The sequence below is a fragment of the Vicia villosa genome, linkage group LG2, assembly GCF_029867415.1.
Source record: "Vicia villosa cultivar HV-30 ecotype Madison, WI linkage group LG2, Vvil1.0, whole genome shotgun sequence".
In the NCBI taxonomy this organism is placed as follows: Eukaryota; Viridiplantae; Streptophyta; class Magnoliopsida; order Fabales; family Fabaceae; genus Vicia; species Vicia villosa.
Window position 1 is genome coordinate 66,506,522 of NC_081181.1, and position 17,318 is coordinate 66,523,839.

A 17,318-nucleotide genomic window follows, 5' to 3' on the forward strand; every position below is an offset into this window, starting at 1 on the left:
TATGACTCAGCAGGGATTAATCAAGAAATCACTCATCAGTACAAGTAACAATCAATTAGGGTTTTGTTCTCCCTTCATCTCAAATGAATCATCTTCATCAATAATCAACATTTGGTCCTCAGAGATTCATTTCAACAAGCTCAACAGCTCTGAATCAACCAGATTAGGGTTTTGACTGAAGATAGCATACTCCTGACTTTTGCTCAGAATTTGACCTAATGGCTTGGGACATGATATCAAGACCTCAAGTGCATCATTTTGACCTAATCCATTGGCTCATAACATCTCCTACACAAAGATTGATCAGACAAATCCTCAGATCAGGGTTTTGAACTATCAAGGACTGAAATCAGGGATCACATTTGGGAAACCCAAAAAATCCCCAGGGAGTCAATCAAAGGTTTCAATCATCCTCAAATAATCCCTATGACAATATCCCATGGAAATTGCATCTCAATTCAAGGTCCACAGTCATCAATTTCATCAGGTCGACAATTAGGGTTTTTGACCTAATTCACTGAATAACTGACTTTTTAATCAGGACATGGTGCCACAACTCAAACCATGGCTCAATATCCTCTAATGCTTCAATATGATCCATTCATACCATTCATTTGGTGAGGATAGCCTGTTTCATTTGAAATCTCCAGAAACGCGATTCGTCTGAAAAAAGTCAACTGTACAAGATTGCCATTGACTTTTGGGGAATTTTGGTCAACCATGACTTTTAAAGTTTTAAATCATCAATATATGATATGAGAAGTCATTTGATCAAGAAAAATCAAGAAAATCAATCAAGAATCAAAAAGTCAAAAGTTTGACTTTCATACTTAGAAAATTTTTCTAAGTGTTTTTCATGGTTTTTTCCAAACTTTGAAAGGGAATAACTCAAAATTTCACCTACAAACTGAAAAAAACTTCCAACATGAAAGTTGTAGATTTTGATCCAATAAACAACTTTGACACATATAATTTTTTTCCATAAGATCAACCATTTAAGAGATATGGAGCTTCAAAGTTGGCATCTTTTGAAAAATTCACTTAAAACTTCATTTTTCTCAAAGTTCATGGATCTTTTTCACCCACTTCCTTAAGGATCTTGAAGAAACTTTCAACTAGGGTTTTGAAGTGTGTAACATGAGCTTTCCAAAATGTCCAAGAGCATAAAAAAATTTGAAGTGTAGCTATGGTTTTGAATTTTGCCATTAGTGAACTTTTCACTTGAAATTTCAAGTCATTTTGCCAAAGTTATGAGCCAAATTGCCAAATGGACCAAGTAATGATACATAGAGGCAATAATTGGAAGATATTTTCTGATTTGAGACAGATGGGAAAGAGATAAGAAGCATAGCCAATTTTAACCATGGTTTAGTAACTTTAACCATATGCATTTAATGGTAAGATTCCTTTCTATCCTTTAAGTGCCAAATCACCAAAGAAGAAGCAAGTTGCAAAGCTCTGAGTTCAGAATGTTTGGCCTATAAATAGAGGTGCAAATCACTCTTCAATTCACACCAAAACCTCACAATTATAGGTTTTCTCTCTTCTTTCTTGAATTGCAAGTTTCATAGTTTTCAAAGAGGTAGAAAACTCAACCTCCAAACCCTTGAAGTTATGGCCAAAGTGATGGTTCTAGCAACTCATAAACATCATATGGGATGTGTTTGAACCACTCACACACCCCAAATTACCCCAAAACTCAGATTCACTCTTCAACCTCCATATGAACACATAAAGAGCCTTATCATGCCAATCTTCATTCCAGATCATTTCTGTACAAATTAACACTTCCAACACCTCACATATATCACATATGAGCTATCCAAACACTCATCATCAACCTGAAACATCAGAATCATAGAGCTCGATTCACACTTGGGCTTAACTGCAGATCGGGTACCTCCAACTACTCCAGGTGTTTTCAATTCACTCCAAGCATCCAGACACCTTCCCTAAGGTTCATTGAAGCTGTCCAGATCAAGCAACAACATCTGTAACACCTCCTCTGCAAAATTCAATCTCCAGCTTGGCCGTTTTTGAGGTAAGTGCTCATGAACTTCAAACTCTATCATACATGCATCATAAATGAAAAACTAAGTTACCATCTTGTTTCTGCACCATCACTGAATAATAACCCTCAATCAATTGCATCATATCATGATCATACACGATTTCACAAAGATTTGTCATATTAGGGTTCTTCGTGTTCATCAGAGAATTAATCATCTTAGAGCAAAAATAAATGAAATTAAAGGGCACCATCATGTTCCTTGTGAAAAACCGAGTGAGATAGACCCTTTGATCGATCAAAACAACGCAGATTTGAAGGAATTCAAAATTCAGTTAAGGTTGTGTTCTTGGCGCCAGATTTGGTTTGGGAAATTCAAATATTGGTTTTAAAATATAATAAACTGAAGGCGTATCATTAACAAGCTGCGCGCGCAGCTCAGTTGGTTGTTGTTTTGGCTGGTGAGAGAGAGGTCACGGGTTCAACACCCTTAGGGACCAAAACCTTTTTTTTAACACTATTTTTCTTTCATTTTTTTAACAAACTTCATTAATTAATTTAACTAATCAAATCAACTTATTTTTTCTTCATTTTTTGAACACTTCTTATTTAATATACATATTTTATGAATACCAAAAAAAAATCACCAAAAAATATTTATTTGATACATTTTTAAATAGGTTTAAAATGACATATTTTTAAATGTTTTTAAATACTTTTAAATACTACTTTTTCATTTGATTTTCAAACCTAATCACTTGTAAATATTTTTTGTGATCAAACCCTAATCATCTAAGTGTTAATTGAGAATAATCTTTTGTTTATCTTGATTAAATTGACTTCTTTCAAAATTCAAATCGTTTTAAAACGAGCGATCGCGATTCTTTTCAAAAACGATAAACCATTTCTTTTTGATTTTCAAAGGAAACTTTTGATTAAATCTTTTTAATTGATCAATTGATTTTCAAAACGATGTGGGGCCTCTCGAATATTAGAGAGTATAAGTCCCTTTCGTCTTTCTTTGTACAGAAAACTTTTTTCCAAAACTTTCAAACAGTTTTTTTAACAACAAATCACACATCTTTTTCAAACCATCCACCCTGTTTTATGTAAATAAAACAGGGGCTTCTCGAATATTAGAGAGTATAAGACCCACTCCTTTTTCCTTTTATACAGTTTTTCTTTGTACAGAAAACTTTTTCAAAACAATAACTTTCAAACAGTTTTTCAAACCTCGCGTCTGTAAATAAAACAATCAACCATGTTTTATAAAATATACCATGGGCCTCCATGTAGGTATAAGCCCCAAGCCCTTTTGTACATACCCACTCAAGTACATGAAATTAGGTATTTCATTGTACGCCTTTTGTACATATCTCGATCAGTTGTTTTTTAACTTTGAAATACAAACCAAAAATGAAGGTTTCTTTAAATCTTCACAAAAAAATATCATGGGCCTCCATGTAGGTATAAGTCCCAAGCCCTTTTATAAATACCTGTTTACATAGCTTTGAAGAAACTCAAGTGGACTTCTCCCCGAGTGTGAGTCCCGAGCCCTGTGTATACAAATGGATCATGCTTACAGGTATATTTCCTTCATAAACTCCATTATATACACACACTTTGTCATATATGTATAACTGTTCATATCTGTTCATGTACTTGTTCATGTTTGTTCGTACTTGTTCATACTTGTGATTGTGTTATATGCTTGTTCAACTTAGTACAACACTAGGTTCCCCATAGCCTCCTATTGGGCTTCGTGCAAAGAATCTCCACTAGTTTAGGTTAGGACATAGAGTATGGTTTCCCGGTGAAATCGCTCTAAGAGCTCAAACCAACTATACCATGCCTCCCCTTGGGCTTTGTACAAACGAGTGACCCTCCCATAGCCTCCTCTTGGGCTTACAATGCAAGGACCCTCGATAGTCCCTCCCATAGCCTCCTCTTGGGCTTACAATGCAAGGACCCTCGGATAGCCTCCTCTTGGGCTTCGTACAAGGACCCACGGGCTTCTTATAAGCATCCCCAATATCCAAATCAAATACCCTAGGAGATTAGACATTTATCATCTCTATGATAGGAGTATCTCTTCTATATCATCACAAACAATCAATCAATCAATCAAACTTTTTTGCCACAAGGCTGGCTAATCAATCAAACTGTTTTACCACCGTACTGGATGATTAATCAAAGTTTTTGTCACAAGGCTGACTTCATTGAAACTTTTGCCACAAGGCTGGCTGATTAATCAAAGTTTTTGTCACAAGGCTGACTTCATTGAAACTTTTGCCACAAGGCTGGTTAAACAACAAAAAACATCTTTATCATTCTAAGCACCCTAAGTGGCATGGCCCCGGGCTTATAATGAAAAGATTTTCAAACAAAAACAAACAGATGTATGTGATGATATAGATTAGATACATCTAGCATTTAGACGACATTTGTCTATTTTCCTTTGCTTCCACTAGCATAAGTGGGAACTACGATTGCTCTGACTTTGTCAACATCCCTTTGAGAATACGTAGGCACAAGGTCGATCCTTGGCGAGCAAAACAAAACACAAAAAAAAAAACCACTCAAACCTTAGCACCCGTAGACCCCGAGCTACAGATGCTCTGATTCCCTCTAAGGGATATGTATGCAGAGGATCGCGATGATCTTTGCGAGCATAATCAAACAAACACCTTAGGTCCCACCTATTTCACAAGAACCTCTCAATAACATGGAATGAAAAACAAAGCAAAGAAACCTATAGAGTACTATAGATACGTTGGGTGCTAATACCTTCCCTTCGTATAACCAACCCTCTTACCCAAGATCTCCCCCCACTTTTTAGGTTATTGCAGCTTTTTTCCTTTTCCTCCTTTGGAAATAATAAAAAGTTTGGTCGAAACAAAGAAAAATCATTTTTATGAGCACTCGAGCCCAAAGAAGGCATCAAGTGTCTCATCTCACAAAAAAGAGGAACAAAACGGTTTTTCGCCCGCGACAGAAAAATGGCGACTTCACTGGGGAACATCTTTTTATTGTTTCCAAAGGAAGGATTATTTCTATTTTCTTTATTTTTCATTTCATTTTTTGTTATATGTGTGGTTCTGGTTCTATTACTTGCGTGGTTCTGTTACAAGTGATACATTATGGACAAATCCTAACCCGGATTAAGTACACATAAGAAATTAGGTGGAGGGTATAGTCATGTGCAGGCGCACGTGAGAATCCTTCCGCTCAGTGGAGGTTCCTTGTTAGTAATATATGTTTAGCATGTTTCGTAGCGAAGACATTATTACTTTCATTGAACTGTAGAAGCTGAGAGACCGTAGAACCCCAACCCATCCTGGCCTTATTAGGACGTGGTGCAGAAACTATTCAGGTGAAGACTTGGATTAGTTGTCATGCGGAGAACCACACTCAGACGAGTTTTTCTTGAGAATATTACTGGCTCATGAGTTTAATTGTGGAAGGCCGGTAATATCCGAAAGAAAAATGTAGACTCTGACGTATCAGTAGAACATGTTGTGCAGGTGATTAACTAGAACTATCCCATTTTTGGTTCTCTGACCTCATGCTCGTGACTTTGGACCTTTGAACCTATGCGTTACCATGTTTGCGTTACCATGTTTGTATACCATGTTTGTAGTACCATGTTACCATGTTTGAACTACCATGTTTGCTTTACCATGTTTGAATATGTGGCATCCATGCATCCATGCATTCATACATTCATTAGAAAACCCATCTTTTTCCATAAAAACATGATTTTTCCAAAAAAATTTAGAGAATTTTCGTTGCAAACATTATAGGATTAAGTTATGGAAAAAAGGTATACCAAAAAGTACGGTTTCAAAACGCCTGATGTAGAAAGACTGATAGAGTTAGCATCTTCTGTACAAGATCCTTCTAATTTTAGGAAAAGTTATGGAAAGCTTTTGCCTATCCTGAACACTCATGTTGATGAAGGACTTCTCAAAACTCTGGTTCAGTTCTATGATCCCGTCTACCGTTGTTTTACCTTTCCAGACTACCAGTTGGTACCGACCTTGGAAGAATATGCCAATCTTTTGGGTATTCCTGTGTCTGACAAAATACCCTTCAATGGTTTGGAAGCCATTCCTAAGTCACACGTCATTGCAGCAAGTACCCACATGAAAAAGTCTGAAGTAGAGAGTAATTGGACTACCAAAGGAAACCTCCCGGGTTTAACCTCACACTTCCTGATAAAGAAAGCCTTTGATTTCATCGAAACTGGTAGCATGATAGCTTTTGAAGCTATACTAGCCTTGCTCATCTATGGGTTGGTTCTGTTTCCCAATGTTGATAACTTCGTTGATATCAATGCCATAAAAATCTTTCTAATTGGAAATCCTGTTCCGACTTTGCTTGGTGACATGTATTTTTCTGTCCATCATAGGAATCGCCAAGGCGGTGGAATCATTGTATGTTGTGCACCTTTGTTGTTCAAATGGATTGTTTCACACTTACCTGAGTCTCCTATTTTCACGGAAAACCGAGAAGGTTTGCGTTGGCCTCGAAGACTTATGTCTCTTACTAATAATGATATTCGTTGGTATACCTTGGCTCGTTGTGGTACAGAAACCATTGAAAGTTGTGGAGAGTTCGCCAACGTACCCCTCATTGGTACACAAGGAGGAATTAACTACAATCCGGTCCTAGCCCGACGACAACTCGGGTATGCAAATTCAGTTAAACCTGCTGGTCCCTCAGTGGAAGGATACTTTTACCGAGAAGGGGATAATCCTAAAAAGTTGAAAGCAAGAATGATGAGAGCTTGGTACGACGTCCGATGGAAAGAAAAAGGTGAGGAAAGAAATTGCATTGCCATGGACGCCTACACCTGCTGGGTAAAGAAAAGAGCAAAGGAGTTCCAAATGCCTTATGCTTATGAAAAACCCATGTTTCCTGCAGTGTCTCAACGACCCAACATTCCCACTATGGAGGAATACCAAGACACTTTGGCTAAGATGAGGATAGAAAAAGATGCTTGGGAAGAAAAGTTTCGTAGCACTGATGTGGAAAATAGAAAGTTGAAGAAAAGGGTGAAAGATCACGAAGAAACTCTTTACCGTCAAGATGGATGGCTCATGAGTAAAGATGAGAAGATTCTCCAGAAAGATGCTGCAATCAAGAGGTACATCAAAGAAAGCAAGAAAAATCTTGAAGGCTCGACAAGCAACGCTCCAACTCCTGATGATTGGAAGAATGTTGTTAACAAGCTGAGGACTGAAAAGGCCGAATTGAAAGCTTACTATGGGAAAGAAATCATGAAGCTCAAGCTGCACAATGCATTTGGTTCTTCGTCTGATGAAGATGCTTAGGATTTGTTTAGCTTTTTTTTTTTTATTTATCATTTGCTTTTGTAAGGAGCTACGCTCCAATGTTGTAACATTTCCCATTATAAAAAAAAAATGAATAAAAGAATTGTTTGTGTTCAAATGTTTGCAAGAAAATAATCTTTAAAATGTTTGGAAAAATCATAAATTTTTTTTTAGCATACATCATTCTGCATATCGAGTCTGTTGTATAGAGTCTCATCTTTTGGATCTTTCTCCATTAGATCGTCAAGCTGTCGCGTCTCAAAGTTTCTCGACCGCGCTCGCAATCAGATCACAGATACAATACTCGTTCAAGCAGAAGAAGAGTAATGGAACACTCTGAACAAGAGAATATTGAGCTTCGTGGTACGGTGACCACCCTTCAGGAAAAGTTGGAAAGTCTCACCACTCTGGTTGACTCCTTAATGGCCACACAGAATCAGCCGCCGCCACCTAACAGCCAAGCGACGGTAACATCTGAAGTCACTACTCCGGTTTCTACAGTTGCATTCGGTATTCCATCTTTCTCCATGCCAGAAGGTTGGGGCCCGCCTTTCAGCTTTGGTACAGGTTTCCGTCATAATTTCTCTGGGGTTCAAACAGCTACAACTGAAGCGCCTGCTGCACAGGGTTCGGCGTTTATTCCACATTCAGGGGTAACTTTTTCCCAAATCACTATGGCACTTTCTCAACCCACTATGACAGTTCCGACCCCTACGGTTCACACTGTTCCCTACGATGGAAATGAGATTTATCATGATCAAGGTGATAGCACGAATCAGCGTAATCTTGTAGAAGATCTCCAAGAGCAGTTTAACAAGATGCAGCTAGAAGTCAAAGCTATTCGTGGAAAAGATTTGTTTGGAAAGAATGCCCAGGAGCTATGTTTGGTTCCCAGTGTGCAAATACCTGCTAAATTCAAGGTCCCAGACTTTGAGAAGTATAAAGGTAGTTCTTGTCCACAAAGCCATCTTGTGATGTATGCCAGAAAGATGTCTACTTATGCAGATAATCATCAGTTGCTTATCCATTACTTTCAAGACAGTTTGACTGGTGCCGCACTGAAGTGGTACACAGGCTTGGATAGCACTAATATTCGAACATTCAATGACCTAGGTGAGGCCTTTGTCCGACAATACAAGTATAACTCGGATATGGCTCCGGACAGAGATCAGCTTCGATCCATGGCTCAGAAAGACCATGAAGCTTTCAAAGAGTATGCCCAACGATGGAGAGAAACTGCTGCTCAGATTAATCCACCGTTAAAAGAGAAAGAGATGACACAGATCTTCTTGAATACTCTCAGTCCGTTTTATTATGAACGCATGATTGCTAGTGCTCCAAGTGATTTCACCGAAATGGTAAACATGGGGATGCGTCTAGAAGAAGGAGTCCGAACAGGACGTCTAACTAAAGAAGGTGGATCTTCCAGCGGAACCAAAAAGTTCGGAAGTGGTTTCCCAAAGAAGAAAGAACAAAGTGTTGACATGGTATCCCAAGGGAGGCCAAGAGGAAACGTCAATCGTCAGCGACAGGTTGCTTCTATCACACCAGTCGTTAACACAGCACCGAATCCGGGGTTTACTCCGCAATTTCAACAACAACAGCCTCGACCACAGGTTCAGCAGTTTAACAATAATCAGAATCGTGTACAAAGAGCTCCACAGTTCGATCCGATTCCAATGACGTACACAGAATTGTACCCTGCTTTGATTGAAAGAGGTCTTGTTCAAACTAAAGCACCACCACCAGTACCTGAGAAACTCCCATGGTGGTACAAAGCTGAGGTCTCATGCCCTTATCATCAAGGAGCACCTGGCCATGATCTTGAGCATTGCATAGCTTTGAAACATGAAGTTCAGAGGTTGGTTAGATCTAATCTCCTCTCTTTCAGAAATTTGAATCCTAATGTGCAAGCAAATCCGCTGCCCAATCATGGAGGGCATGTTGTAAACATGGTGTATGGATGTCCTGGTCCGTACCGAGTCTATAATATCAATTTCTCAAGAGCCGATTTGGTACAAATGCACGCCACTCTCTGTCGAGGGCCGAGTTTTCGCCAGCATCAATACGGTTCCTGTAGCATATGTTGTGTAGATCCTCACGGATGTTCGATTGTGAGAAGAGATCTCCAAGTGCTGTTGGATAATGGTACTATTCAGATCTACAGAAATAGGGATGAAAATGAAGTTAACATGATAGGATGTTATCCGCATGAGCTTTTAGTCTCAGATATCAACTCGGAAATGCCTACAGTTAACGTCATCGTTCCTCATTTCAACATGCCTGAGCGCATGGAAGTTACTTACAACAAGCCGAAGGTTCCTGTTGCTCCTTTGATCATTTGTCTACCTGGACCTGTTCCTTATGACTCTGACAAGGCAGTTCCATACAATTACAATGCTACAATGATAAAGAATGGACAAGAAGTTCCTTTACCTACTCTCTCATCTGTTGTAAACATTGCTGATGAAAGTCGTGTAACAAGAAGTGGACGTGTGTATACTCCACTACCTCCAAAGCAGCCTGTTGCTCCTGCAACCGGGCAAAATCCTGTCAATACGCCAGTAGGGAATCCTGTGGAAACTCCTGTCAGTAATACAAACATTGATTTTGGTCAGTCCAGTGGAACCAATGTCAATCCAGATTTCGACGAAATTTTGAAGCTTATCAAAAGAAGTGAATACAAGATTGTGGATCAGCTTATGCAGACTCCTTCAAAAATCTCAATACTTTCATTGCTGTTGAATTCAGAAGCCCACAGAGAAGCCCTGATGAAGGTCTTGGATCAAGCTTTTGTCGATCATGATGTGACGGTTGACCACTTTGATGGGATAATAGCCAACATAACAGCTTGCAACAATTTAAGCTTCTGTGATGAAGAACTCCCTGAGGAAGGAAGAAATCACAATCTTGCTTTGCACATTTCTATGAACTGTTAGTCAGATTCTTTGTCTAATGTACTGGTAGACACCGGATCTTCCTTGAATGTGATGCCAAAGACGACTCTTGCTCGCTTGTCTTACCAAGGAATGCCTATGAAATTCAGTGGTGTAGTAGTCAAAGCATTTGATGGATCGCGAAAATCTGTTATCGGCGAAGTCAACCTTCCCATGACAATTGGTCCACATACATTCCAAATCACCTTCCAGGTCATGGACATTCAAGCTGCTTATAGCTGTCTGTTAGGACGACCATGGATCCATGAAGCAGGGGCAGTAACTTCTACGCTCAATCAAAAGTTAAAGTTTGTAACAAATGGAAAATTGGTAACAATAAGTGGAGAGCAAGCCTTGATGGTGAGCCATTTATCCAATTTCTCTTTCATAAGTGCTGATGATGTGGAAGGAACGCAGTTCCAAGGTCTCTCTTTAGAAGACGAATCTTCCAAGAAGAAAGCATCGATCTCTTCTTACAAAGAGGCGGTAAAAGTAGTGAAAGATGGAACTACCACTGGCTGGGGGCAAGTTGTGATCCCGACCAAGAATGAAACTAGAGCAGGACTCGGATGTTCACCAACGTTCTCAAACTGCACCAAAAAGGATGAAACCCTTCGTCCGATCAAAGAAACATTCATTAGTGGAGGGTTCCTCAATCCAATTCCTCAAGAGGTTAATGTCCTTATCGAAGAATGCATCGAAGAAGGTTTACCCGATCCTGAAGAAGAATGGAAATGTTATCTCAATGACTCGGGATACATATCTCAGGAAGAACGATATCCTCCGTCAGAGAAACCCAAAGGCAATGAAACTGAGCCTGTTCCTGCAGAAATCTGGGACACCTTGGGACAACCAAGTGGAAAATTTGATTATATGGTGAAATACACTGCACCTGAAAGTTACAAGATTGCGATTGAGGATATCCAACCAACTGGATGGGGAGATTCTTTTGAATATAATAGTCAACCAGAAGAGGCTTATCAGCCCTATCAATTTTCTCAGCAGCCTGAAATTACTGAAGATTTCAGCTTCAATGCATCTGCCAAGGTTCATAATCCTGAAGATGGTTATTATCACATAAATGCCATTTTTGAAGATGAAGGGGAAGATGGCCCCGCAACTGACTCGGAAAGTGTCGCTGACAATGAGTCTCTTCCTCCTGAAGACTGGGAAATACATCCTGAAAATTCTGAAGATTGTGACTCGTCTTATGCTCTTCAAGAAGTAGAAGAAGACCATTTCAACTCTACAAAGAACAAGGTTGACAAACCAGGACCTTCAAATCCTGCTCGACCAGCAGTCAATGTCAATACTGAAGATAATTCTGGAGAGAATTTTCCTGAATACATAATACACAGAGGAGTTCGTTGCTACTGGAAAGCTGTCGACGTTCTGAATGTTGTTCGCCGCTCAAAGTAATCACCTCGCTGTTATTTTGACCTCCTGCCTTGCCCAAAGCAGAGAGATGTTTTATAGGGCTTTGCTTTTAAATGTTCCGCCCAAATAACTTTGTGTATAGGGTTTTGTTTTTAAAAGTTTCCCTCTTTGTCCTGCCCAAGACAAATGAGTTTGTGTTTAGGGCTTTGTTTCAAAAATGAATCATAAATAAAGTGTCATTTTGAATTCCCTACACTATGTGTTTTATTTTTGCTTTTTTCTGGAAATGGTAATCCTAAAAAACTAAAAAATAAAAAAAAAAACTTTTTCAAAAAAAATCTGCATACACTCTTGCATTCATAAATTTTCTGAAATAAATATAAATCACATGTGCAGATTTACTATTGATAAACCCATTGAATGCAATAACCCTATGCCCTCTCCCAACTTTGAGTTTCCTGTGTTCGAAGCCGAAGAAGAGGAAGAAGAGGAGATCCCGGACGAGATCTCTCGATTACTTAAGCACGAGGAAAGAGCCATTCTGCCTCACAAAGAGCCTTTAGAAAAGATCAACTTGGGTTCTGAAGAAGACAAAAAAGAAGTGGCCATTGGATCGCTGCTTGATACTGATGTCAAGAGTAAGTTGACAGACCTTCTCAAAGAATATGTTGACGTGTTTGCCTGGTCCTACCAAGACATGCCTGGGTTGGATACCAATATTGTTCAGCATTACTTGCCATTGAAGCCAGAATGTCCGCCGGTTAAGCAGAAATTGCGAAGGACTCACCCTGATATGGCTAACAAGATCAAAGTGGAAGTTCAGAAACAGCTCGACGCAGGTTTTCTTGTCACCTCAGAGTATCCTCAATGGTTGGCCAACATAGTGCCAGTTCCGAAGAAAGATGGAAAAGTTAGAATGTGTGTTGACTACCGTGACTTGAACAAGGCCAGTCCAAAAGATGACTTTCCATTACCACATATCGACATGTTGGTTGATAACACTGCTAAGTTCAACGTCTTTTCCTTCATGGACGGGTTCTCCGGTTATAATCAGATCAAGATGGCTCCTGAAGACATGGAGAAGACATCTTTCATCACCCCATGGGGTACCTTTTGCTACAAAGTGATGCCGTTTGGATTGAAGAATGCAGGCGCAACTTACCAAAGGGCAATGACTACTCTCTTTCATGACATGATGCATAAAGAAATTGAAGTTTATGTGGACGACATGATAGCCAAGTCCAGCACAGAAGAAGAACATATTGAATACCTTTTGAAGTTGTTTCAACGGTTAAGGAAATATCAGCTTCGCTTGAATCCTAACAAATGTACTTTTGGGGTTAGATCTGGAAAACTCTTGGGTTTCATTGTCAGCCAAAGAGGAATTGAAGTGGATCCCGACAAAGTCAGAGCTATTCAAGAGATGCCTGCACCAAAGACTGAAAAACAAGTAAGAGGATTTCTCGGACGATTAAACTATATCTCCAGATTTATCTCTCAGATGACTGCTACTTGTGGGCCAATTTTCAAGCTTCTCCGCAAAGATCAAGGGGTTGTATGGACTGAAGATTGCCAGAAAGCGTTCGACAGTATCAAGGAATACCTGTTAGAACCACCAATATTGATTCCTCCAGTTGAAGGAAGACCATTAATCATGTACCTTACTGTGTTGGAAGAATCCATGGGTTGTATGCTTGGACAACAAGATGAAACCGGTAAGAAGGAGCATGCTATCTATTACCTGAGTAAGAAATTCACAGACTGTGAGTCTCGTTACTCCATGCTCGAAAAAACATGTTGTGCTTTGGCTTGGGCTTCAAAACGTCTCCGCCAGTACATGATCAACAATACTACTTGGTTAATCTCCAAAATGGATCCGATCAAGTATGTCTTTGAAAAGCCTGCCTTAACAGGAAGGATTGCCCGATGGCAAATGCTGTTATCCGAATATGACATTGAATACCGTGCTCAAAAAGCGGTCAAAGGAAGCATTCTCGCCGATCATTTGGCGCATCAACCAATTAATGAATATCAATCTCTCAAGTTTGACTTTCCTGATGAAGATGTCTTGTACTTGAAGATGAAAGATTGTGACGAACCATTACCTGAAGAAGGTCCTGAGCCTGGATCAAGATGGGGCCTAATTTTTGATGGAGCAGTAAACGCTTTTGGCAATGGAATTGGGGCAATCATCATCACTCCCAAGGGTACTCATATCCCGTTCTCCGCCAGATTGCTATTTGATTGCACCAACAACATCGCAGAATATGAAGCTTGTATCATGGGTCTCGAAGAAGCCATTGACTTAAGGATCAAAATCCTCGACATATATGGAGATTCAGCCCTCGTGATTAACCAAATCAAAGACAAGTGGGAAACTTACCACCCTGGCTTGATTCCCTACAGAGATTATGCAAGACGTCTGTTGACTTTTTTCAACAAGGTTGAATTGCATCATATACCTCGAGATCAGAATCGAATGGCAGACGCCTTGGCTACTCTATCTTCCATGTTCAAAGTCACTCACTGGAATGATGTGCCTAAAGTCAGAATCACGCGCCTTGAAAGGCCCGCCTATGTATTTGCAACTGAAGCAGTCATCGATGATAAACCGTGGTTCCACGACGTCAAACGCTTCCTTCAAACTCAAGAGTACCCGCTTGGGGCATCAAACAAAGATAAGAAAACTCTAAGGAGACTTTCTGGCAGTTTCTTCCTGAATGGAGATGTGCTATACAAAAGAAACTTCGACATGGTTTTGCTCAGATGCGTGGACAGACACGAAGCAGACATGTTAATGCATGAAGTGCATGAAGGGTCCTTTGGAACTCATTCAAACGGGCATGCAATGTCCAAAAAGATCTTAAGAGCAGGTTACTATTGGTTGACAATGGAATCTGATTGTTATAAACACGTGAAGAGATGTCACAAGTGCCAGATCTACGCAGATAAGATCCATGTGCCACCGACTCTACTCAATGTTCTCTCATCTCCGTGGCCTTTCTCCATGTGGGGTATTGACATGATTGGAATGATCGAACCGAAAGCTTCAAACGGTCATCGTTTCATCTTGGTAGCAATTGATTACTTCACCAAATGGGTCGAAGCAGCATCTTACGCCAATGTTACAAGACAAGTGGTTGTGAGGTTTATCAAGAATAACATCATTTGCCGATATGGTATTCCCAGCAAGATCATTACTGACAATGGTTCAAACTTGAACAACAAGATGATGAAAGAACTGTGTGAGGAATTCAAGATTGAGCATCATAACTCTTCTCCTTACAGACCGAAAATGAACGGCGCCGTGGAAGCCGCCAACAAGAACATTAAGAAGATCGTCCAGAAAATGGTCGTCACTTACAAAGACTGGCATGAAATGCTGCCATTTGCTTTACATGGGTACCGTACTTCAGTGCGTACTTCAACAGGGGCAACTCCCTTTTCTCTAGTATACGGCATGGAAGCTGTGCTCCCCGTAGAAGTTGAAATCCCATCAATGAGAGTCCTCATGGAGACTAAGTTATCAGAGGCTGAATGGTGTCAAAGCAGATACGATCAGTTGAATTTAATCGAAGAGAAACGTATGACTGCTCTATGCCATGGACAGTTATACCAAGCAAGGATGAAACAAGCCTTCAACAAAAAGGTTCGACCTCGTGAATTTCGAGAAGGCGACCTCGTGCTTAAAAAGATCTTGTCTTTTCAACCAGATTCTTGGGGCAAATGGTCTCCTAATTACGAAGGCCCATATGTTGTCAAAAGAACATTTTCTGGCGGCGCCATGATTCTTACAACCATGGATGGTGATGAACTCCCACATCCTGTGAATGCTGATGCAGTCAAGAAATACTTTGTCTAAATACAAAAGAACAGCTCGGTAAGTCGAAAACCCGCAAAGGGCGACTTAGGCAAAAATGAGCGTCTCGGTGGACTGAAAACCCGAAAGGGCGGTCCAGGCAAAAATTAGAGACAATAAACAGAAAAATTCATCCTGGTAGATTGAAAACCTGAAAGGGCAATCTATGCAAAAATTAGGGAGTAATGACAAAGTAACTGCATCAGTCCATACTTCGTCACCTGAAGAGTTTGTACTTCATCAAAGGATCTTCGATCAAATCATCGCCAATCTGAAGCAACAAGCACAGTTGGAACTCAAAGTTGTTAGGGAGAATAATGGTTATTGCTTTCAATGTAGCCTTTTCCGCATAATTACCATTTCCAACTTTTGTAAATACTCCATGGAATCACGCCTTTAGTTGATTACCATCCTATTAAATAAATTTGAGCCTTGTGCCCATTTGTTTGCAATCTTTAATTTCTTTCAGCTTGCAAAATGACGCTTTAATTGTGTTATTCACTTTTGAAACAAAAAAGAAAAAATAAGTTTTAAATGAATTTACTTCACTTTTCTTTTTCAAAATAAAAGCGAAATTTTCCTTTGAGTTGTGAACAACGGAAGGAACATCAGCAGTCGTCTCCACAGGATGAACAAAAGGATTCTCCCTGAAAAATTGTTGAGACAACGGTATTCTTGTCCCAGAAAAGAATTCTTGAAGCAATTATCCCTCGAGGTAAAGAAGCTCTTCTATCCCCAGTGAAGAAGCTCTTCTATCCCCATTGAAGAAGCTCTTCTATCCCCATTGAAGAAGGTCTTTTATCCCCGGTAACGAAGATTTTCCATCTCCAGTGAGAAGGTTCTTCCATCTCAATGAGAAAAGATGTTTATCCTCCCCAGAGAAGTCTAAAGCACGCAGCATCATTCATCACCTGTGTTATCTACACCGTGTTGAAAAACATTTGCCAAGCATCTGGTTGTATTGCGACGTCGGTCCTTCTCCAGTATATACTCCTCTGTCTATCAGTATTGTCAGTATGCATGCTACATTCTTGACATTCATCATTCATACATATTTGCATCATTTATGCATTCTTGCATTTTTCAATAATCGCTTGTTCAGGATATATCTATCCCAAAAAAGTAGAGAAAAAAGAAAAAAAGAAGAAGAAAGAAAAGGAAAAAAGAAACAAGTATGGGCGTGTCATCTCTCCAGTAGGTTGTCACCCATAAGCAGAAATAACATCCTTTCTTTCTCCAGTTCCCCACTGAGATCATTCCTCGTGGAAGAAGGTTGCTTTAGTTTCTCCTCTCAAAACAAAGGAGAAAATCCCCAGTTCGAGTTCATTCCTCATTGGGTACAAAGTCTTGTTTGACTGTCTCTTTCCAATTCATTTTTGGTTAGAACCCTGTCTTTACCAGAGATTCAAACTCCGATTCCTCAAATAGAGTCGTGAAAAACATACCATAAGCAATAGCCTCATCCTCTGAGCAGCTTATGTTTCTTTCAAGATTTTCCTCTTCAGGAAATCAATCATGAAGATCATTTGACGATCAGGGCCTTATTACTGTTCACAAGGCTGAATATCCAGTAATTTCCCTAGCAAAGTCTCCAGAATCATTTTATCACTCGGCTGATAATTGGTCATGTCTTCAAAACCGCTATCACGAGGCTGGTAGTCGGTAACCTTTTTGTTCTGGTTATATTATTTAACATGTCTATCACAAGGCTGATAGTCGGTAATATTAACCGAACCTTTGAAACTCTTTTTACCTTGTCAAGTCTATCACCATGCTGGTAGTCGGTAACACAGTTTCATACC